Consider the following 24844-nt stretch of genomic DNA (forward strand, 5'->3'; position numbering starts at 1 on the left):
TGATGTTAAGCAGGAGGATGGGCTGGAAATTTTGAAAGACATGATGATAGATAAGTCCCCGGGGCCATAAGGGATATACCCAAGGTTATTACGGGAAGCGAGGGAAGAATTTGCCGCGGCTTTGGCGATGATTCAGTTTACTTCAGAGATACAGCACTGAAACAGGCCCTTCGGCCCATCGAGTCTGTGCCGACCATCAACCACCCATTGATACTAATCCTACACTAATCCCATATTCCTACCACATCCCCACCTGTCCCTATATTTCCCTATCACCTACCTATACTAGGGGCAACTTATAATGGCCAATTAACCTATCAACCTGCAAGTCTTTGGCATGTGGGAGGAAACCGGAGCACCCGGAGGAAACCCACGCAGACACAGGGAGAACTTTGACGATCTTTACGTCCTCACTGTCCACTGGAGTGGTACAAGATGATTGGAGGGTGGCAAATGTTATTCCCTTGTTCAAGAAAGGGAATAGGGATAACCCTGGGAATTACAGACCAGTCAGTCTTACGTTGGTGGTGGGCAAATTATTGGAGAGGATTCTGAGAGACAGGATTTATGATTATTTGTAAAAGCATAGTTTGATTAGAGATAACAAGCATGACTTTGTGAGGGGCAGGTCATGCCTCACAAGCCTTATTGAATTCTTTGAGGATGTGACAAAACACATTGATGAAGGAAGAGCAGTGGATGTGGTGTATATGGATTTTAGCACGGCGTTTGATAAGGTTCCCCATGGTAGACTCATTCAGAAAGTAAGGAGGCATGGGATACAGGGAAATTTGGCTGTCTGGATACAGAATTGGCTGGCCCATAGAAGACAGAGTGTGGTAGTAGGTGGAAAGTATTCAGCCTGGAGCTCGGTGACCAGTGGTGTTCCGCAGGGATCTGTTCTGAGACTTCTGCTCTTTGTGATTTTTATAAATGACTTGGATGAGGAAGTGGAAGGTTGGGTTAGTAATTTTGCCGATGACACAAAGGTAGCTGGAGTTGTGGATAGTGTGAAGGGCTGTTGTAGGTTGCAACGGGACATTGCCAGGATGCAGAGCTGGGCTGAGAAGTGGCAGATGGAGTTCAACATGGAAAATTGTGAAGTGATTCATTTTGGAAGGTCGAATTTGAATGCAGAATACAGGCTTAAAGACAGGATTCTTGGCAGTGTGGAGGAACAGAGGGATCTTGGGGTCCATGTCCATAGATCCCTCAAAGGTGCCACCCAAGTTGATAGGTTTGTTAAGAAGGCATATGGTGTGTTGGCTTTCATTAACAGGGGGATTGAGTTTAAGAGCAGCGAGGTTATGCTGCAACTCTATAAAGCCCTGGTTAGACCACACTTGGAATATTGTGTTCAGTTCTGGTCGCCTCATTATAAGAAGGATGTGGAAGCTTCAGAGAGTTTGCAGAGGAGATTTACCAGGATGCTGCCTGGACTGGAGGGCATGTCTTATGCAGAAAGGTTTAGGGAGCTCGGGCTTTTCTCATTGGAGCGAAGAAGGATGAGAGGTGACTTGATAGAGGTGTATAAGATGATGAGAGGCATAGATAGAGTGGATAGCCAGAGACTTTTTCCCAGGGCAGAAAGGGCTATCACCAGGGGGCATAATTTTAAGGTGACAGGAGGAAGGTTTAGAGGAGATGTCAGAGGTAGGTTCTTTACACGGAGAGTGGTGGGTGCGTGGAATGCACTGCCAGCGGTGGTAGTAGAAGCAGATACATTAGGGACATTTAAGCAACTCTTGGATAGGTACATGGATGATGGTAGAATGAAGGGTATGGAGGTAGTTTGATCTTAGGGTAGGTTAAAGAGTCGGCACAACATCGTGGGCCGAAGGGCCTGTACTGTGCTGTACTGTTCTATGTTCTATGTTCTTTGATATGAGGGTCCTTGAGAGAGTTCAGAGGAGATTTAGCAGAAGGGTTCCAGGGATGGAGCATTTTAGTTACAAGGTTAGGTTTGCATCCGCAGTATTTTGCTTTTATTTTAGGTTGGCAGAGCTGGACTTGTTCTCCTTAGAACAAAAGAGATTGAGGGGAGATTTAATAGCAGTGTACCAGATTATGACAGGCTTGGATAAGTTAGACAAGGAAAAATTGTTCCCATTAACAGACTGCACAAGGAGTAGTGACCACAATTTGCCAGTTCTGTGGAAAAAAAGGATGTGGGGGAGTATGAGGAAGCACTGTTTTTATATCTCAAGTGATAATGACCTGGAACTCGCTGCCCACAAGAGTGGTGGAAGCAGAAATTATCAATGCCTTCAGGAGGAATTCTGAGAAAAGCAGACTTGCAGGGCTACGGGCATCGAGCCTGACTGCGTTGCTCTGTGCAGAGATGGCATGGACCGAATTGTCTCCTTCTCTGCTGGAAATAACTATGAAGTTTTGCAGTGTTCTCACCACACGTGGCTCCTGTTCCTTTGATGTCACATCACAGTTCTATTGTTCCCCTTCTTCTGGCCAGTTCAGACTAATGAATGACTGCTCTCTGCACTGGACAGCTGTTTCTCATTGCACCCCGTTTCTAAAAGTCTATGCTCCAGGTGAGGCTTGAACTCACAACCTCGGCATAGCTCATTAATTGTACTGCTGTATAAGTACCACGCGCTTACCGATTGCGCCACTGGAGCCACATTACTCTCTTTATAGTATGGCGAATTGTAGGCAAGTTAGCTGAACATCAGTCATCTGGAAAATGTCCGAATCTATCACAAAGGAAGTATTAACAAGCACTTGGAAAATCATTGTCTGATCAAACAAAGTCAACATGTTTTTACCGAATGGAAATCTTGATTGACAGATTTATTCCAGAATTCTGAGGATGTAACTGAAAGGGCAGGAATGTAGTATAATTGGATTTCCAAAAGGCATTCGGTAAGATTAATACACTAGATAAAGGCTCATGGAATTGAAGTAATATATTAACATGCAAGGAGGACTTACAGGTAAACAGACAGAAAGCAACGAGTAGGGAGAAATGGAGCATTTTCAAGATATCAGACTGCAACTCGTGGAGTGCCTCAAGGATCATTGCTGGGGCCAAAGCTTTGTCCAATACCGAAAATGTGGTGGAATCGGATTCGGTCCTGGGTTGAAGAGAAGATTGGTCCTTATCATCATTGATGCCAGCCTCGAGAGAATTCCATTAAATCCACGTGCTGTCAAGAGACGGGTGAAAGCACTGAATATAGAAAACATGATGGGTCCTGACATAATTCCAACTGTCATACTGAAGATCTGTGCTCTAGAACCAGCTGTGGCCTGAGAGACGCTGTTTCCGTATAATTGCAAAACGCACATCTTCCTGACAATGCGCAATTTGCCCAGCTATGTCCTGTCTACAAAAATCGGGAAAAGTCCAATCCGCCCATTAACGACCCCATCAGTCTACTCACAATCATCAGCAAAGTTGTGGAAGGTATCGTTGACAGTGCTATCAATAAACACTTACTCAGTAACACATCGTTGACCGATGCTCAGTTTGGGTTCCACCAGGGGCACGCAATTCCAGACTTAATTACAACCTTGACCAAACATGGAAAATAGAGCTGTTTCCAAGAGGTGACAGTGACTGAAATTGACATAAAAATAACATTAGACCTAGCATGGGATCAAGGAGCCCGAACTAAACTGCAGGCAATGGGAAAGAGGGGGAAAATGCTCCACGAGATGACGTCTTACCTAACACAAAGGTATGTCCCAGGGGGAGTGTTTGCTCGAGTGGTTGGGGGGGATTGAACTAAAATGGCAGGGGGATTGGAAACTTTGCAAGGAGTCAGAGGAAGGGGGAATCAAGGACAAGAACAAACGACATTAAGGGGAATAAGAAAAGTGATAGGCAGAGAAATCAAGGGCCTGAATCAAACAGGGCCACAGTGAAAAATAGTGGGAAGGAGACAAGCAACGTAAAAAAGACAAGCCTTAAGGCTTTGTGACTGAACGTGTGGAGTATTAACAATCTTCTTCTTTGGCCTCCTTGTCTCGGGAGACAATGGGTAAGCGCCTGGAGGTGGTTAGTGGTTTGTGGAACAGCGCCTGGAGTGGCGAAAAAGGCCAATTCGAGAGTGACAGACTCTTCCACACGTGCTGCAGATAAAATTGGTTGTCGGGGCTGTTACGCAGTTGGCTCTCCCCTTGCACTTCTGACTTTTTTCCTGCCAACTGCTACAACAGGCCATAGATAGGGTCGCAGAATGGACAGAATGGTGGCAGATAGAATTTTATCCTCACAAGTGTGAAGTGATGCATTTTGACAGAAGAATTAAGAAGAGGCAATGTAGACGTAATAGCATAGTTCTAAAGAGTGTGCTGGAACAGAGTGACCTGGGAGTGCTGGTGCATAGATCTTTGAAGTTGGCAAGATATACTGAGAGAATAGTTAGTAAAGCATAAGGAATCGTAGGCTTAATAAAAAGAAGTACTCAGCACAAATATGGTGAACCTTTATAAAGCTCTGGTTAGCCACAAATCTTTCCTGTTCTTGTCACCACATTTCAGGAACGATAAAGGTAGGGGAGGTCCTTAATGAATCCTTTGCTTCAGTATTCACTAGTGAGAGGGACCTTGTCGTTTGTGAGGACAGCGTGGAACAGGCTGATATGCTCGAACAGGTTGATGTTAAGCAGGAGGATGTGCTGGAAATTTTGAAAGACATGATGATAGATAAGTCCCCGGGGCCATAAGGGATATACCCAAGGTTATTACGGGAAGCGAGGGAAGAATTTGCCGCGGCTTTGGCGATGATTCAGTTTACTTCAGAGATACAGCACTGAAACAGGCCCTTCGGCCCATCGAGTCTGTGCCGACCATCAACCACCCATTGATACTAATCCTACACTAATCCCATATTCCTACCACATCCCCACCTGTCCCTATATTTCCCTATCACCTACCTATACTAGGGGCAACTTATAATGGCCAATTAACCTATCAACCTGCAAGTCTTTGGCATGTGGGAGGAAACCGGAGCACCCGGAGGAAACCCACGCAGACACAGGGAGAACTTTGACGATCTTTACGTCCTCACTGTCCACTGGAGTGGTACAAGATGATTGGAGGGTGGCAAATGTTATTCCCTTGTTCAAGAAAGGGAATAGGGATAACCCTGGGAATTACAGACCAGTCAGTCTTACGTTGGTGGTGGGCAAATTATTGGAGAGGATTCTGAGAGACAGGATTTATGATTATTTGTAAAAGCATAGTTTGATTAGAGATAACAAGCATGACTTTGTGAGGGGCAGGTCATGCCTCACAAGCCTTATTGAATTCTTTGAGGATGTGACAAAACACATTGATGAAGGAAGAGCAGTGGATGTGGTGTATATGGATTTTAGCACGGCGTTTGATAAGGTTCCCCATGGTAGACTCATTCAGAAAGTAAGGAGGCATGGGATACAGGGAAATTTGGCTGTCTGGATACAGAATTGGCTGGCCCATAGAAGACAGAGTGTGGTAGTATGTGGAAAGTATTCAGCCTGGAGCTCGGTGACCAGTGGTGTTCCGCAGGGATCTGTTCTGAGACTTCTGCTCTTTGTGATTTTTATAAATGACTTGGATGAGGAAGTGGAAGGTTGGGTTAGTAATTTTGCCGATGACACAAAGGTAGCTGGAGTTGTGGATAGTGTGAAGGGCTGTTGTAGGTTGCAACGGGACATTGCCAGGATGCAGAGCTGGGCTGAGAAGTGGCAGATGGAGTTCAACATGGAAAATTGTGAAGTGATTCATTTTGGAAGGTCGAATTTGAATGCAGAATACAGGCTTAAAGACAGGATTCTTGGCAGTGTGGAGGAACAGAGGGATCTTGGGGTCCATGTCCATAGATCCCTCAAAGGTGCCACCCAAGTTGATAGGTTTGTTAAGAAGGCATATGGTGTGTTGGCTTTCATTAACAGGGGGATTGAGTTTAAGAGCAGCGAGGTTATGCTGCAACTCTATAAAGCCCTGGTTAGACCACACTTGGAATATTGTGTTCAGTTCTGGTCGCCTCATTATAAGAAGGATGTGGAAGCTTCAGAGAGTTTGCAGAGGAGATTTACCAGGATGCTGCCTGGACTGGAGGGCATGTCTTATGCAGAAAGGTTTAGGGAGCTCGGGCTTTTCTCATTGGAGCGAAGAAGGATGAGAGGTGACTTGATAGAGGTTTATAAGATGATGAGAGGCATAGATAGAGTGGATAGCCAGAGACTTTTTCCCAGGGCAGAAAGGGCTATCACCAGGGGGCATAATTTTAAGGTGACAGGAGGAAGGTTTAGAGGAGATGTCAGAGGTAGGTTCTTTACACGGAGAGTGGTGGGTGCGTGGAATGCACTGCCAGCGGTGGTAGTAGAAGCAGATACATTAGGGACATTTAAGCAACTCTTGGATAGGTACTTGGATGATGGTAGAATGAAGGGTATGGAGGTAGTTTGATCTTAGGGTAGGTTAAAGAGTCGGCACAACATCGTGGGCCGAAGGGCCTGTACTGTGCTGTACTGTTCTATGTTCTATGTTCTTTGATATGAGGGTCCTTGAGAGAGTTCAGAGGAGATTTAGCAGAAGGGTTCCAGGGATGGAGCATTTTAGTTACAAGGTTAGGTTTGCATCCGCAGTATTTTGCTTTTATTTTAGGTTGGCAGAGCTGGGGTTGTTCTCCTTAGAACAAAAGAGATTGAGGGGAGATTTAATAGCAGTGTACCAGATTATGACAGGCTTGGATAAGTTAGACAAGGAAAAATTGTTCCCATTAACAGACTGCACAAGGAGTAGTGACCACAATTTGCCAGTTCTGTGGAAAAAAAGGATGTGGGGGAGTATGAGGAAGCACTGTTTTTATATCTCAAGTGATAATGACCTGGAACTCGCTGCCCACAAGAGTGGTGGAAGCAGAAATTATCAATGCCTTCAGGAGGAATTCTGAGAAAAGCAGACTTGCAGGGCTACGGGCATCGAGCCTGACTGCGTTGCTCTGTGTAGAGATGGCATGGACCGAGTTGTCTCCTTCTCTGCTGGAAATAACTATGAAGTTTTGCAGTGTTCTCACCACACGTGGCTCCTGTTCCTTTGATGTCACATCACAGTTCTATTGTTCCCCTTCTTCTGGCCAGTTCAGACTAATGAATGAGTGCTCTCTGCACTGGACAGCTGTTTCTCATTGCACCCCGTTTCTAAAAGTCCATGCTCCAGGTGAGGCTTGAACTCACAACCGCAGCATAGTTCATTAATTGTACTGCTGTATAAGTACCATGCGCTTACCGATTGCGCCACTGGAGCCACATTACTCTCTTTATAGTATGGCGAATTGTAGGCAAGTTAGCTGAACATCAGTCGTCTGGAAAATGTCCGAATCTATCACAAAGGAAGTATTAACAAGCACTTGGAAAATCATTGTCTGATCAAACAAAGTCAACATGTTTTTACCGAATGGAAATCTTGATTGACAGATTTATTCCAGAATTCTGAGGATGTAACTGAAAGGGCAGGAATGGAGTATAATTGGATTTCCAAAAGGCATTCGGTAAGATTAATACACTAGATAAAGGCTCATGGAATTGAAGTAATATATTAACATGCAAGGAGGACTTAGAGGTAAACAGACAGAAAGCAACGAGTAGGGAGAAATGGAGCATTTTCAAGATATCAGACTGCAACTCGTGGAGTGCCTCAAGGATCATTGCTGGGGCCAAAGCTTTGTCCAATACCGAGAATGTGGTGGAATCGGATTCGGTCCTGGGTTGAAGAGAAGATTGGTCTTTATCATCATTGATGCCAGCCTCGAGAGAATTCCATTAAATCCACGTGCTGTCAAGAGACGGGTGAAAGCACTGAATATAGAAAACATGATGGGTCCTGACACAATTCCAACTGTCATACTGAAGACCTGTGCTCTAGAACCAGCTGTGGCCTGAGAGACGCTGTTTCCGTATAATTGCAAAACGCACATCTTCCTGACAATGCGCAATTTGCCCAGCTATGTCCTGTCTACAAAAATCGGGAAAAGTCCAATCCGCCCATTAACGACCCCATCAGTCTACTCACAATCATCAGCAAAGTTGTGGAAGGTATCGTTGACAGTGCTATCAATAAACATTTACTCAGTAACACATCGTTGACCGATGCTCAGTTTGGGTTCCACCAGGGGCACGCAATTCCAGACTTAATTACAACCTTGACCAAACATGGAAAATAGAGCTGTTTCCAAGAGGTGACAGTGACTGAAATTGACATAAAAATAACATTAGACCTAGCATGGGATCAAGGAGCCCGAACTAAACTGCAGGCAATGGGAAAGAGGGGGAAAATGCTCCACGAGATGACGTCTTACCTAACACAAAGGTATGTCCCAGGGGGAGTGTTTGCTCGAGTGGTTGGGGGGGATTGAACTAAAATGGCAGGGGGATTGGAAACTTTGCAAGGAGTCAGAGGAAGGGGGAATCAAGGACAAGAACAAACGACATTAAGGGGAATAAGAAAAGTGATAGGCAGAGAAATCAAGGGCCTGAATCAAACAGGGCCACAGTGAAAAATAGTGGGAAGGAGACAAGCAACGTAAAAAAGACAAGCCTTAAGGCTTTGTGACTTAACGTGTGGAGTATTAACAATCTTCTTCTTTGGCCTCCTTGTCTCGGGAGACAATGGGTAAGCGCCTGGAGGTGGTTAGTGGTTTGTGGAACAGCGCCTGGAGTGGCGAAAAAGGCCAATTCGAGACTGACAGACTCTTCCACATGTGCTGCAGATAAAATTGGTTGTCGGGGCTGTTACGCAGTTGGCTCTCCCCTTGCACTTCTGACTTTTTTCCTGCCAACTGCTACAACAGGCCATAGATAGGATCGTAGAATGGACAGAATGGTGGCAGATAGAATTTTATCCTCACAAGTGTGAAGTGATGCATTTTGACAGAAGAATTAAGAAGAGGCAATGTAGACATAATAGCATAGTTCTAAAGAGTGTGCTGGAACAGAGTGACCTGGGAGTGCTGGAGCATAGATCTTTGAAGGTGGCAAGATATACTGAGAGAATAGTTAGTAAAGCATAAGGAATCTCAGGCTTAATAAAAAGAAGTACTCAGTACAATTATGGTGAACCTTTATAAAGCTCTGGTTAGCCACAACTCTGTCCTGTTCTTGTCACCACATTTCAGGAACGATAAAGGTAGGGGAGGTCCTTAATGAATCCTTTGCTTCAGTATTCACTAGTGAGAGGGACCTTGTCGTTTGTGAGGACAGCGTGGAACAGGCTGATATGCTCGAACAGGTTGATGTTAAGCAGGAGGATGTGCTGCAAATTTTGAAAGACATGATGATAGATAAGTCCCCGGGGCCATAAGGGATATACCCAAGGTTATTACGGGAAGCGAGGTAAGAATTTGCCACGGCTTTGGCGATGATTCAGTTTACTTCAGAGATACAGCACTGAAACAGGCCCTTCGGCCCATCGAGTCTGTGCCGACCATCAACCACTCATTTATACTAATCCTACACTAATCCCATATTCCTACCACATCCCCACCTGTCCCTATATTTCCCTATCACCTACCTATACTAGGGGCAATTTATAATGGCCTATTAACCTATCAACCTGCAAGTCTTTGGCATGTGGGAGGAAACCGGAGCACCCGGAGGAAACCCACGCAGACACAGGGAGAACTTTGACGATCTTTGCGTCCTCACAGTCCACTGGAGTGGTACAAGATGATTGGAGGGTGGCAAATGTTATTCCCTTGTTCAAGAAAGGGAATAGGGATAACCCTGGGAATTACAGACCAGTCAGTCTTACGTTGGTGGTGGGCAAATTATTGGAGAGGATTCTGAGAGACAGGATTTATGATTATTTGTAAAAGCATAGTTTGATTAGAGATAATAAGCATGATTTTGTGAGGGGCAGGTCATGCCTCACAAGCCTTATTGAATTCTTTGAGGATGTGACAAAACACATTGATGAAGGAAGAGCAGTGGATGTGGTGTATATGGATTTTAGCACGGCGTTTGATAGGGTTCCCCATGGTAGGCTCATTCAGAAAGTAAGGAGGCATGGGATACAGGGAAATTTGGCTGTCTGGATACAGAATTGGCTGGCCCATAGAAGACAGAGTGTGGTAGTAGGTGGAAAGTATTCAGCCTGGAGCTCAGTGACCAGTGGTGTTCCGCAGGGATCTGTTCTGAGACTTCTGCTCTTTGTGATTTTTATAAATGACTTGGATGAGGAGGTGGAAGGTTGGGTTAGTAATTTTGCCGATGACACAAAGGTTGCTGGAGTTGTGGATAGTGTGGAGGGCTGTTGTAGGTTGCAACGGGACATTGACAGGATGCAGAGCTGGGCTGAGAAGTGGCAGATGGAGTTCAACCTGGAAAAGTGTGAAGTGATTCATTTTGGAAGGTCGAATTTGAATGCAGAATACAGGCTTAAAGACAGGATTCTTGGCAGTGTGGAGGAACAGAGGGATCTTGGGGTCCATGTCCATAGATCCCTCAAAGGTGCCACCCAAGTTGATAGGTTTGTTAAGAAGGCGTATGGTGTGTTGGCTTTCATTAACAGGGGGATTGAGTTTAAGAGCAGCGAGGTTATGCTGCAACTCTATAAAGCCCTGGTTAGACCACACTTGGAATATTGTGTTCAGTTCTGGTCGCCTCATTATAAGAAGGATGTGGAAGCTTTAGAGAGTTTGCAGAGGAGATTTACCAGGATGCTGCCTGGACTGGAGTGCATGTCTTATGCAGAAAGGTTGAGGGAGCTCGGGCTTTTCTCATTGGAGCGAAGAAGGATGAGAGGTGACTTGATAGAGGTGTATAAGATGATGAGAGGCATAGATAGAGTGGATAGCCAGAGACTTTTTCCCAGGGCAGAAAGGGCTATCACCAGGGGGCATAATTTTAAGGTGACAGGAGGAAGGTTTAGAGGAGATGTCAGAGGTAGGTTCTTTACACGGAGAGTGGTGGGTGCGTGGAATGCACTGCCAGCGGTGGTAGTAGAAGCAGATACATTAGGGACATTTAAGCAACTCTTGGATAGGTACATGGATGATGGTAGAATGAAGGGTATGGAGGTAGTTTGATCTTAGGGTAGGTTAAAGAGTCGGCACAACATCGTGGGCCGAAGGGCCTGTACTGTGCTGTACTGTTCTATGTTCTATGTTCTTTGATATGAGGGTCCTTGAGAGAGTTCAGAGGAGATTTAGCAGAAGGGTTCCAGGGATGGAGCATTTTAGTTACAAGGTTAGGTTTGCATCCGCAGTATTTTGCTTTTATTTTAGGTTGGCAGAGCTGGGGTTGTTCTCCTTAGAACAAAAGAGATTGAGGGGAGATTTAATAGCAGTGTACCAGATTATGACAGGCTTGGATAAGTTAGACAAGGAAAAATTGTTCCCATTAACAGACTGCACAAGGAGTAGTGACCACAATTTGCCAGTTCTGTGGAAAAAAAGGATGTGGGGGAGTATGAGGAAGCACTGTTTTTATATCTCAAGTGATAATGACCTGGAACTCGCTGCCCACAAGAGTGGTGGAAGCAGAAATTATCAATGCCTTCAGGAGGAATTCTGAGAAAAGCAGACTTGCAGGGCTACGGGCATCGAGCCTGACTGCGTTGCTCTGTGCAGAGATGGCATGGACCGAGTTGTCTCCTTCTCTGCTGGAAATAACTATGAAGTTTTGCAGTGTTCTCACCACACGTGGCTCCTGTTCCTTTGATGTCACATCACAGTTCTATTGTTCCCCTTCTTCTGGCCAGTTCAGATTAATGAATGATTGCTCTGTGCACTGGACAGCTGTTTCTCATTGCACCCCGTTTCTAAAAGCCTATGCTCCAGGTGAGGCTTGAACTCACAACCTCGGCATCGCTCATTAATTGTACTGCTGTATAAGTACCACACGCTTACCGATTGCGCCACTGGAGCCACATTACTCTCTTTATAGTACGGCGAATTGTAGGCAAGTTAGCTGAACATCAGTCGTCTGGAAAATGCCCGAATCGATCACAAAGGAAGTATTAACAAGCACTTGGAAAATCATTGTCTGATCAAACAAAGTCAACATGTTTTTACCGAATGGAAATCTTGATTGACAGATTTATTCCAGAATTCTGAGGATGTAACTGAAAGGGCAGGAATGTAGTATAATTGGATTTCCAAAAGGCATTCGGTAAGATTAATACACTAGATAAAGGCTCATGGAATTGAAGTAATATTTTAACATGCAAGGAGGACTTAGAGGTTAACAGACAGAAAGCAACGAGTAGGGATAAATGGAGCATTTTCAAGATATCAGACTGCAACTCGTGGAGTGCCTCAAGGATCAGTGCTGGGGCCAAAGCTTTGTCCAATACGGAGAGTGTGGTGGAAGCGGATTTGGTCCTGGGTTGAAGAGAAGATTGGTCCTTATCATCATTGATGCCAGCCTCGAGAGAATTCCATTAAATCCACGTGCTGTCAAGACACGGGTGAAAGCACTGAATATGGAAAACACGATGGGCCCTGACACAATTCCAACTGTCATACTGAAGACCTGTGCTCTAGAACCAGCTGTGGCCTGAGAGACGCTGTTTCCGTATAATTGCAAAACGCACATCTTCCTGACAATGCGCAATTTGCCCAGCTATGTCCTGTCTACAAAAATCGGGAAAAGTCCAATCCGCCCATTAACGACCCCATCAGTCTACTCACAATCATCAGCAAAGTTGTGGAAGGTATCGTTGACAGTGCTATCAATAAACACTTACTCAGTAACACATCGTTGACCGATGCTCAGTTTGGGTTCCCCCAGGGGCACGCAATTCCAGACTTCATTACAACCTTGACCAAACATGGAAAATAGAGCTGTTTCCAAGAGGTGACAGTGACTGAAATTGACATAAAAATAACATTAGACCTAGCATGGGATCAAGGAGCCCGAACTAAACTGGAGGCAATGGGAAAGAGGGGGAAAATGCTCCACGAGATGACGTCTTACCTAACACAAAGGTATGTCCCAGGGGGAGTGTTTGCTCGAGTGGTTGGGGGGGATTGAACTAAAATGGCAGGGGGATTGGAAACTTTGCAAGGAGACAGAGGAAGGGGGAATCAAGGACAAGAACAAAAGACATTAAGGGGAATAAGAAAAGTGATAGGCAGAGAAATCAAGGGCCTGAATCAAACAGGGCCACAGTGAAAAATAGTGGGAAGGAGACAAGCAACGTAAAAAAGACAAGCCTTAAGGCTTTGTGACTTAACGTGTGGAGTATTAACAATCTTCTTCTTTGGCCTCCTTGTCTCAGGAGACAATGGGTAAGCGCCTGGAGGTGGTTAGTGGTTTGTGGAACAGCGCCTGGAGTGGCGAAAAAGGCCAATTCGAGAGTGACAGACTCTTCCACACGTGCTGCAGATAAAATTGGTTGTCGGGGCTGTTACGCAGTTGGCTCCCCCCTTGCACTTCTGACTTTATTCCTGCCAACTGCTACAACAGGCCATAGATAGGATCGTAGAAAGGACAGAATGGTGGCAGATAGAATTTTATCCTCACAAGTGTGAAGTGATGCATTTTGACAGAAGAATTAAGAAGAGGCAATGTAGACGTAATAGCATAGTTCTAAAGAGTGTGCTGGAACAGAGTGACCTGGGAGTGCTGGTGCATAGATCTTTGAAGGTGGCAAGATATACTGAGATAATAGTTAGTAAAGCATAAGGAAACTTAGGCTTAATAAAAAGAAGTACTCAGTACAATTATGGTGAACCTTTATAAAGCTCTGGTTAGCCACAAATCTTTCCTGTTCTTGTCACCACATTTCAGGAACGATAAAGGTAGGGGAGGTCCTTAATGAATCCTTTGCTTCAGTATTCACGAGTGAGAGGGACCTTGTCGTTTGTGAGGACAGCGTGGAACAGGCTGATATGCTCGAACAGGTTGATGTTAAGCAGGAGGATGTGCTGGAAATTTTGAAAGACATGATGATAGATAAGTCCCCGGGGCCATAAGGGATATACCCAAGGTTATTACGGGAAGCGAGGGAAGAATTTGCCGCGGCTTTGGCGATGATTCAGTTTACTTCAGAGATACAGCACTGAAACAGGCCCTTCGGCCCATCGAGTCTGTGCCGACCATCAACCACCCATTGATACTAATCCTACACTAATCCCATATTCCTACCACATCCCCACCTGTCTCTATATTTCCCTATCACCTACCTATACTAGGGGCAACTTATAATGGCCTATTAACCTATCAACCTGCAAGTCTTTGGCATGTGGGAGGAAACCGGAGCACCCGGAGGAAACCCACGCAGACACAGGGAGAACTTTGACGATCTTTGCGTCCTCACTGTCCACTGGAGTGGTACAAGATGATTGGAGGGTGGCAAATGTTATTCCCTTGTTCAAGAAAGGGAATAGGGATAACCCTGGGAATTACAGACCAGTCAGTCTTACGTTGGTGGTGGGCAAATTATTGGAGAGGATTCTGAGAGACAGGATTTATGATTATTTGTAAAAGCATAGTTTGATTAGAGATAATAAGCATGACTTTGTGAGGGGCAGGTCATGCCTCACAAGCCTTATTGAATTCTTTGAGGATGTGACAAAACACATTGATGAAGGAAGAGCAGTGGATGTGGTGTATATGGATTTTAGCACGGCGTTTGATAAGGTTCCCCATGGTAGGCTCATTCAGAAAGTAAGGAGGCATGGGATACAGGGAAATTTGGCTGTCTGGATACAGAATTGGCTGGCCCATAGAAGACAGAGTGTGGTAGTAGGTGGAAAGTATTCAGCCTGGAGCTCGGTGACCAGTGGTGTTCCGCAGGGATCTGTTCTGAAACTTCTGCTCTTTGTGATTTTTATAAATGACTTGGATGAGGAAGTGGAAGGTTGGGTTAGTAATTTTGCCGATGACACAAAGGTTGCTGGAGTTGTGGATAGTGTGGAGGGCTGTTGTAGGTTGCAACGGGACATTGCCAGGATGCAGAGCTGGGCTGAGAAGTGGCAGATGGAGTTCAACATGGAAAAGTGTGAAGTGATTCATTTTGGAAGGTCGAATTTGAATGCAGAATACAGGCTTAAAGACAGGATTCTTGGCAGTGTGGAGGAACAGAGGGATCTTGGGGTCCATGTCCATAGATCCCTCAAAGGTGCCACTTAAGTTGATAGGTTTGTTAAGAAGGCATATGGTGTGTTGGCTTTCATTAACAGGGAGATTGAGTTTAAGAGCAGCGAGGTTATGCTGCAACTCTATAAAGCCCTGGTTAGACCACACTTGGAATATTATGTTCAATTCTGGTCGCCTCATTATAAGAAGGATGTGGAAGCTTTGGAGAGTTTGCAAAGGAGATTTACCAGGATGCTGTCTGGACTGGAGGGCATGTCTTATGCAGAAAGGTTGAGGGAGCTCGGGCTTTTCTCATTGGAGCGAAGAAGGATGAGAGGTGACTTGATAGCGGTGTATAAGATGATGAGAGGCACAGATAGAGTGGATAGCCAGAGACTTTTTCCCAGGGCAGAAAGGGCTATCACCAGGGGGCATAATTTTAAGGTGACAGGAGGAAGGTTTAGAGGAGATGTCAGAGGTAGGTTCTTTACACGGAGAGTGGTGGGTGCGTGGAATGCACTGCCAGCGGTGGTAGTAGAAGCAGATACATTAGGGACATTTAAGCAACTCTTGGATAGGTACATGGATGATAGTAGAATGAAGGGTATGTAGGTAGTTTGATCTTAGAGTAGGTTAAAGAGTCGGCACAACATCGTGGGCCGAAGGGCCTGTACTGTGCTGTACTGTTCTATGTTCTATGTTCTTTGATATGAGGGTCCTTGAGAGAGTTCAGAGGAGATTTAGCAGAAGGGTTCCAGGGATGGAGCATTTTAGTTACAAGGTTAGGTTAGCATCCGCAGTATTTCGCTTTTATTTTAGGTTGGCAGAGCTGGGGTTGTTCTCCTTCGAACAAAAGAGATTGAGGGAAGATTTAATAGCAGTGTACCAGATTATGACAGGCTTGGATAAGTTAGACAAGGAAAAATTGTTCCCATTAACAGACTGCACAAGGAGTAGTGACCACAATTTGCCAGTTCTGTGGAAAAAAAGGATGTGGGGGAGTATGAGGAAGCACTGTTTTTATATCTCAAGTGATAATGACCTGAAACTCGCTGCCCACAAGAGTGGTGGAAGCAGAAATTATCAATGCCTTCAGGAGGAATTCTGAGAAAAGCAGACTTGCAGGGCTACGGGCATCGAGCCTGACTGCGTTGCTCTGTGCAGAGATGGCATGGACCGAGTTGTCTCCTTCTCTGCTGGAAGGAACTATGAAGTTTTGCAGTGTTCTCACCACACGTGGCTCCTGTTCCTTTGATGTCACCTCACAGTGATATTGTTCCCCTTCTTCTGTCCAGTTCAGACGAACGAATGACTGCTTTCTGCACTGTCCAGCTGTTTCTCATTGCACCCCGTTTCCAAAAGCCTTTGCTTCAGGTGAGGTTCGAACTCACAACCTCAACATAGCTCATGAATTGTCTTGTTGTCTAAGTCCCACGCGCTAACCAATTGCACCACAGGATGCACATTGCTTCTTATTTAGTGTGGCGAATTACAGGCAAGTTAGCCGAACATCAGTTGTCTGGAAAATGTCCGAATCCATCATGAAAGAAGTGTTCACAAGCACTGGGAAAATCATTGTCTGATCAAACGAAGTCAACATGTTTTTACCGAATGGAAATCTTGATTGACAGATTTATTCCAGAATTCTGAGGATGGAACTGAAAGGGCAGGAATGTAGTCTAATTGGATTTCCAAAAGGCATTCGGTAAGATATCATCGAAGATTAATACACTAGATAAAGGCTCATGAAATTGAAGTAATATATTAACATGCAAGGAGGACTTAGAGGTTAAAAGACAGAAAGCAACGAGTAGGGATAAATGGAGCATTTTCAAGATATCAGACTGCAACTCGTGGAGTGCCTCAAGGATCAGTGCTGGGGCCAAAGCTTTGTCCAATACCAAGAGTGTGGTGGAAGCGGATTCGGTCCTCGAGATGATGTCTTACCTAACACAAAGGTATGTCCCAGTGGGAGTGTTTGCTCGAGTGGTTGGGGGGATTGAACTAAAATGGCATGGGGATGGGAAACTTTGCAAGATGTCAGAGGAAGGGGGAATCAAGGACAAGAACAAAAGACATTAAGGGGAATAAGAAAAGTGAAAGGAAGAGAAATCAAGGGCCTGAATCAAACAGGGCCACAGTGAAAAATAGTGGGAAGGAGACAAGCAACGTAAAAAAGACAAGCCTTAAGTCTTTGTGACTTCACGTGTGGAGTATTAACAATCTTCTTCTTTGGCCTCCTTGTCTTGGGAGACAATGGGTAAGCGCCTGGAGGTGGTCAGTGGTTTGTGGAACAGCGCCTGGAGTGGCGAATGAGGCCAATTCGAGAGTGACAGACTCTTCCACATGTGCTGCAGATAAAATTGGTTGTCGGGGCTGTTACTCAGTTGGCTCTCCCCTTGCACTTCTGACATTTTTCCTGCCAACTGCTAAGTCTCTTTGACTCGCCACACGTTAGCCCCGCCTTTATGGCTGCCCACCAGCTCTGGGGATCACTGACAACTGACTCCCACGACTTGTGATCCATTTCACAGGGCTTCATGTCGCGTTTGCAGACGTGTTTAAAGCGGAGACATGGACTATTGGTGGGTCTGATACCAGTGACGAGCTCACTGGACAATGTGTCCTTGTGGATCCTGCCATCTTCCATGCAGCTCACATGGCCAAGCCATCTCAAGTGCCACTGGCTCAGTAGGGTGTATAAGTTGGGGTTGTTGGCCGCCTCGAGGACTTCTGTGTTAGTGATCCGATCCAGCCTCTTGATGCCACGGATTCTACGGAGGCAGCGAAGATGGAATGAATTGAAACATCGCTCTTGGCTGACATACGTTGTCCAGGCCTCGTTGCCATCGAGCAAGGTACTGAGGATACAGGCTTGATACACTCGGAACTTTGTATTCCGAGTCAGTGCGCCATTTTCCCACACTCTATTGGCCAGTCTGGACATAGCAGTGGAAGCCTTTCCCATGCGCTTGTTGATTTCTGCATCGAGAGACAGGTTACTGGTGAGAGTTGAGCCCAGGCAGCTGAACTCTTGAACCTCTTCCAGAGCGTGGTCGCCAATATAGATGGATGGAGCATTTCTGACGTCCTGTCCCAAGATGTTCGTTTTCTTGAGGCTGATGGTTCGGCCAAATTCGTTGCAGGCAGCCGAAAACCTGTTGATGATACTCTGCAGACACTCTCCAGTGTGAGATGTTAATGCAGCATCGTCAGCAAAGAGGAGTTCTCTGATGAGTACTTTCCGTACTTTGGTCTTCGCTCTTAGACGGGAAAGGTTGAACAACATGCCCCCTGATCTTGTGTGGAGGAAAATTCCTTCTTCTGAAGGCTTCAACACAGCAGGGAGAAGAAGATCCCAAACAGTGTGGGTGCGAGAAAACAGTCCTGTTTCACGCCACTCAGGATAGGAAAGGGGTCTGATGAGGCACCGCGATGCTGAATTGTGCCTTTCATATTGTCATGGAATGAGGTGATGATACTTAGTAGCTTTGGTGGACATCCGATCTTTTCTCGTAGTCTGAAGAGACCATGTCTGCTGACGAGGTCAAAGGCTTTGGTGAGATCAATGAAAGCAACGTAGAGGGGCATCTGTTCACCGCCTTTCTCCTGCAGCTGACGACGGGAGAACAGCATGTCAGTGGTGGATCTCTCTGCTCGAAAGCCACACTGTGCCTCAGGGTAGACACGCTCGGCCAGCTTCTGGAGCCTGTTTGAAGGGACTCGAGCGAAGACTTTTCCCACTATCCTGAGCAGGGATATTCGATGGTAGCTGTTGCAGTCACTGCGGTCACCTTTGTTCTTATAGAGGGTGATGAAATTGGCATTGCGCATATCCTGTGGTACTGCTCCCTCGTCCCAACACAGGCAAAGCATTTCGTCGAGTGCTGAGGGTATAGCAGGCTTAGCACTCTTGATTATTTCAGGGGCAATGCCATCCTTCCCAGGGGCTTTTCCACTGGCTAGAGAATCAATGGCATCAGTTCCGATTTTGTTGGATGTACGTCCAGCTCATCCATGACTGGCAGAGACTGGGCTGCATTGAGGGCGGTCTGAGTGACAACATTTTCCCTGGAGTGCAGTTCTAGGTAGTGCACCACCCACAGGTCCATTTGCTTGCGTTGGTCAGTGATTGTGTCCCCAATTTAGATTTGAGGTGGGCGATCTTCTTGATGGTTGGCCCAGAAGCTCTCTTAGTGCCATCATACATATCTCTGATGATTCCGGTGTCAGAGGAAAGCTGAATATGGCTGCATAGGTGTTGCCAGTAGTCATTTGCTCAGTGCCTAGCTGTTCTTTGTGCAGCGTTTCTGGCTGCATTATGTGCGACGGATGTCAGCTCGATGGGGGCTTTCTTATAGTTCAATAGTGCATTGCACTTCGCGGCTGTGACAGGCTACAGCTCTTCAAACTGAGATTGAAACCAGTCTGCATTCTGCTTCACACGTTTTCCATAGGTGGTCTAAGCTGACTCATAGATTGTGTCTCTGATGTGGACCCACTTGGTGTCTGCATCCCCTGTGGGAGTGTTTTGAAGGGCTTTTTCAAGTGAATTCAGAAATTTATGCAACAGCTGTGGATAAGAAATTCTGCTCGTGTTGATGTGCGAGTGGCTCTTCTGCTTGGAGTGTTGCAGCTCCTTTGGTTTGAGTCTAACCTTGCTGCACACCAGGGAGTGGTCGGTAATAGCAATAAAGTGGATGAATTAATTGCACAAATGGATGTAAATGGGTGTGATATAGTTGGGATTACGGAGACACCGCTGCAGGCTGACCAGAGATGGGAAACGAGCATCCAGGGTTATTTGAAATAAAAACAAAAAATGCTGGAAATACTCAGCATCTGTGGAGAGAGAAGCAGAGTTAACGTTTCAGGTCAGTGACCCTTCTTCAGAACTGGCAAATATTAGAAATGTATAAGGTTAAAAGCAAGTAAAGAGTGGGTGGGGCAAGAGATAACAAGGAGAAGGTGTAGATCAGACAAGGTCACGGAATAGCTGACCAGAAGGTCATGGAGCAAAGATATGTTAATGGTGTGTTGAAAGACAAAGCATTCGTACAGAAAGGGTGTTAACGGACTGAAAATTGAACAACCGCAAGTGCCAACATGAAAAAAACAGTGGGTAAGCAAACTGAACAAACTAATGTATGGCAGATGAAGTATAATGTGAATAAATGTGAGGTTATCCACTTTGGTAGCAAAAACAGGAAGGCAGGTTATTATCTGAATGCCGATAAACAGAGAGAGGAGAATATGCAACGAGACCTGGGTGTTCTCGTACACCAGTCACTAAATGTAAGCATGCAGGTGCGACAGGTGTTTAAATAAAGGCAAATGTTATGTTGGCCTTCATTGCGATAGGATTCGAGTACAGGAGCATGAATGTCTTGCTGCAATTATCCAGCGCCTTGGTGAGGCCACACCTGGGATACTGTGTAGTTTTGGTCTCCTTATCTGAGGTAGGATGTTCTTGTTATAGAGGTAGCGCAACAAAGGTGTACCAGACTGAATTTTGGGATGGCGAGACTGGCATGTGAGAGATTGAATTGGTTAGGATTATATTCACTGGAGTTCAGAAGAGTGAAGGGGTGGGGATGTGGTGGGGTGGGGTGTGGGGGCTGGATCTCATAGAAACCTATAAATTTCTAATAGGCCTTGACAGGGTAGATGCAGGAAGGATGTTCCCGATGGTGGGGGAGTCCAGAACCAGGGGTCATAGTCTAAGGATACGGGGTCAACCATTGCTCAGTGATGCTCAATTTGGGTTCTGCCAGGGCCAATCAGCTCCTGACCTCATTACAGCCTCGGTTCAAACATGGACAAAAGAGCTGAACTCAAGAGGTGAGGTGAGAGTGACTGCCCTTGACATCAAGGCAGCATTTGGCCGAGTATGGCATCAAGGAGCCATAGCAAAACAAGGTCAATGGGTATCAGGGGGAACATCCTCTGCTGGCTGGAGTCATATCTAGCGCAAAGGAAGATGCTTGTGGTTGTTGGAGGTCAATCATCTGAGCTCCAGGACATCACTGCAGGAGTTCCTCAGGATAGTGTCCTAGGCCCAACCATCTTCAGCTGCTTCATCAATGGCCTTCCTTCAATCATAAGGTCAGAAGTGTGGATGTTCACGGATATTCAGCACCATTCGTGACTCCTCAGATACTGAAGCAGTCCGTGTAGAAATGCAGCAAGACCTGGACAATATCCAGGCTTGGGCTGATAAGTGGCAAGTAACATTCCCGCCATACAAGTGCCAGGCAATGGCCATCTCCAACAAGAGATAATCTAACCATCTTCCCTTGACATTCAACAGCATACCCATCGCAGAATCCCCAACTCTCAACATCCTAGGGGTTACCATTGACCAGAAACTGAACTGGAGTAGCCATATAAATATCGTGGCTGCAAGAGCAGGTCAGAGGCTCGGAATCCTGAGGCGAGTAACGCACCTCCTGACTCCCCAAAGCCTGTCCACCATCGACAAGGCACAAGTCAGGAGTGGGATGGAATACTCTCCACTTGCCTGGATGGGTGCAACTCCAACAACACTCAAGAAGCTCGACACCATCCAGGACAAAGCAGCCCACTTGATTGGCATCCCATCTACAAACATTCACACCTTTCTTGAGTTGGCTGCTCGCTTTGCTCGTTGGAAATGTTCAAATGTCTCAGTATCAATCAGAGATCGTGGATTTGTCGTAAACTGAACAAAAGGCAAAAAATGGGTGAGAAATAAACAAACAAATCAGCCTGTTGAAGGGGAAGAAATGGGAAAAGCAGCTAATATTAAAAGGCGTGGGCGAGCTTCACTGATGTTCGAGTGGCGTGGGCTCAATGCATTCACTCTCGCGTTCTGGGTTTGATTCCTGGTCAGAAAGTAATCAGTTTCTTTTACTGTTATGACAACTCTCACAAATGTGACTGGCATTAAAAAAAACAGCAAATGGTTCGCAACTCTGCCGGTCAAAGAGTTATCCAGCAGAAAAACACGCCCTTTGGCCAATTGTGTCTGTGCTGGGAATGAAGCACCGAATTATTCTAATCCCATTTTTCAGCACTTGGTCCGTATCCTTGTATTCTCTGCCATTTCAAGTGCTCATCGAAATACTTGGTAAATGTTGTGAGGGTTCCTGCCTCTTCCAATCCTTCAGGTGGTGTTGTCCAAATTCCAACCGCCCTCTGAGTGAACTTTTTCCCTCAAATCCATTCTAAACCTCCTGCCCCCTACCTTAAATCTATGCCCCCTGGTTATTGACCCCTCCGCTAAGGTAAAAGTTTCTTCCTATCTAATCTATCAATGCCCCTCATACTTTTATATACATCAATCATGTCCCCCTTCAGTCTTCTCTGCTCGAAGGAAAATAACCCGAGCCATTTCAGTCTCTCTTCACAGCTGAAATGCTCCAGGTCAGGCAACATCGTCGTGAATCTCCTCTGCACCCTCTCCAGGGCAATCACATCCTTTCTATAGTGTGCTGCCCAGAGTACTGTGCACAGTACTCCAGCTGTGGCCTAACCAGCGTTTGATACAGCTCCATCATAACCTCCCTGCTCTTCTATTCTATGCCTCGGCTGATAAAAGCAATTATCCCATATGCCTGCCTAACCACCTCATCTACCAGTGCTGCTGCTTTTAGTGATCTGTAGACAAGTACACCAAGGTCCCTCTGACGTTCTGTATTTCTTAGGGTCCTACCATCCATTGTATATTCCCTTGCCTTGTTAGTCCTCCCAAAATGCATCACCTCACACTTATCAGGATTAAATTCCATTTGCCACTGCTCTGCCCATCTTACCAGCCCATCCATATCGTCCTGCAATCTAAGGCATTCCTCCTCACTATTTATGACGCCACCAACTTTCGTGTCATCTGCGAACTTAGTGATCACACCTCCTATGTTCATGTCTAAATCATTAATGTACACTCCAAACAGCAAGGGTCCCAGCAGTGATCCCTGCTGTACACCACTGGTCACAGGCTTCCACTCACAAAAACAACCCTCGACGACCACCCTCTGCCTCCTGCCACTAAGCCAATTGTGGATCCACTTTGCCAAATTTCCCTGCATCCCATGGGCCTTTACCTTCTTAACCAATCTCCCATGCGGGACCTTATCAAAAGACTTACTAAAGTCCATTTGACTACATCAACTGGTTTACCCACATCTACACATCTAGTCACCACCTCAAAGAATTCAATCAGGTTAATTAGACACGATCACCCCCCCCCCCCACCCCTCCCCCTTACAAAGACATGTTGACTATCTCTGATTAATCCCTGCCTCTCCAAGTGGAGATTAATCCTGTCCCTCAGAATTTCTTCCAATAGTTGCCCAACCACTGATGTTAGACTCAGCAGTCTGCCATTACCTGGTTTATCCCTGCTACCCTTCTTGAATAAAGGTACCACATTTGCTGTCCTCCAATCCTCTGGTATGTCTCCTGTGGCCTGAGAGGATCTGGAAACTTGTGTCAGAGCTCCTGCTATCACCTCCCTTGCCTCACATCATAGCCTGGGATACATCTCATCTTGGCCTGGGGATTTATCAAATTTTAAGCCAGCTAAAACAGCTAATAATTCCTCCCTTTCAATGTTAATATGTTCAAGTATATCACAATCTCCCTCCCTGAGCTCTACACCAACATCATCGTTCTCCATAGTGAACACAGATGAAAAGTAATCATTTAAAACCTCACCTATACGCTCCGGCTCCACATACAGATTGCCACTTTGGCCCCTAATGGGCCCCTGTTTCGCCTGTTGATTCTATACCCTGGAATATTGAGCTGCCAGTCCTGCCCCTCCCTCAATCATGTCTCTGTGATATTAATAATATCATAATCCAATGTGAAATCTGCGCCCTCAATTCATCTGCCTTACTGGTAAGATTCCTTTCATTAAAATAGATGCAATCCAGCCTTGCATTTTTCACTTGTGCCTTAACAATATTTGCTCTGCCTTCCACACTGACTCAGTTTGTCTTTTATATTTGGCTGTGAATCACCCCCTACTGTACCTCCACTCGGTATCCCATCCCCCTGCCAAATTACGTTAGCATCCAGCAACCAACCCCACGCCCACACTCCGCTCCCCACTCCCCGTCCCGCGCCCCCAACAGCACTAGCAAACCTCTCAGCAAGAGTTTGGTCCCGTTACATTTCAGGTGTAACTCATGCAACTTGTATGCCAGAAACAGACCCAGTGATCCCTCCTGCACCATCTCCTCAGCCACGCATTCATTTGCTCTATCCTCCTATTCCTATACTCACTAGCGCGTGGCACCAGGAGTAATACAGAGAATACAACATTTGAGGTCCTGCATTTCAATCTTCTACCTAGCTCCCTAAATTCTTGTTGCAGGACCTCATCCCTCTTTCTGCCTATGTCGTTGTGTACCACGACCTCTGAATGTTCACCCTCCCCCTTCAGAATCTCGTGCAGCGATACTTGACCAGAGCACCAGGGAGGCAACATACCATCCTGGAGACCGTTTCCCGCCACAGAAACGCCTATCTGTACACCTCACGATAGAATCCCCTCTCACTATAGCTCTTCCACTACTTTTCCTGCCCTGCTGTGCAGCTGAGTCACCTGCGGTATCTGTTGAGAGAGCAAAACAAAATTAAAAGTCCAAGTCGTGATTGTGCAGCAGAGCTGAAGAAGTCAGAGATGTAACTGGTCGATAACAGTTAAAGAGACAGGTCTTGGGAAGGAAAGGGGAACATGTTAGAAAACAGAGTGATGTACTGATGAAAGTGAGGAAGAGGCCAGGAAAATATGGGTGGCAGGCAATGGGGCAGATATTTCTGCCTGCTGC

General features: G+C 45.9%; 3 non-coding genes across 3 annotated transcripts; all 3 read right to left on the reverse strand.

Annotated features, from left to right (window-relative positions):
* Positions 1–2541: 2541 nt before the first annotated feature.
* trnai-uau (transfer RNA isoleucine (anticodon UAU)) lies at positions 2542–2636 on the reverse strand. The gene is made up of 2 exons: positions 2599–2636; positions 2542–2577 (listed from the first exon to the last, which is right to left on the reverse strand). It is a non-coding gene; the product is annotated as a tRNA-Ile (tRNA).
* Positions 2637–7159: 4523 nt separating this feature from the next.
* trnai-uau (transfer RNA isoleucine (anticodon UAU)) lies at positions 7160–7254 on the reverse strand. Its single transcript has 2 exons — positions 7217–7254; positions 7160–7195 (listed from the first exon to the last, which is right to left on the reverse strand). It is a non-coding gene; the product is annotated as a tRNA-Ile (tRNA).
* Positions 7255–11777: 4523 nt separating this feature from the next.
* On the reverse strand, positions 11778–11872 carry trnai-uau (transfer RNA isoleucine (anticodon UAU)). The gene is made up of 2 exons: positions 11835–11872; positions 11778–11813 (listed from the first exon to the last, which is right to left on the reverse strand). It is a non-coding gene; the product is annotated as a tRNA-Ile (tRNA).
* Between the last annotated feature and the right edge of the window lie 12972 nt (positions 11873–24844).

This window comes from Heterodontus francisci, chromosome 34 (assembly GCF_036365525.1).
Source record: "Heterodontus francisci isolate sHetFra1 chromosome 34, sHetFra1.hap1, whole genome shotgun sequence".
Taxonomy (NCBI): domain Eukaryota; kingdom Metazoa; phylum Chordata; class Chondrichthyes; order Heterodontiformes; family Heterodontidae; genus Heterodontus; species Heterodontus francisci.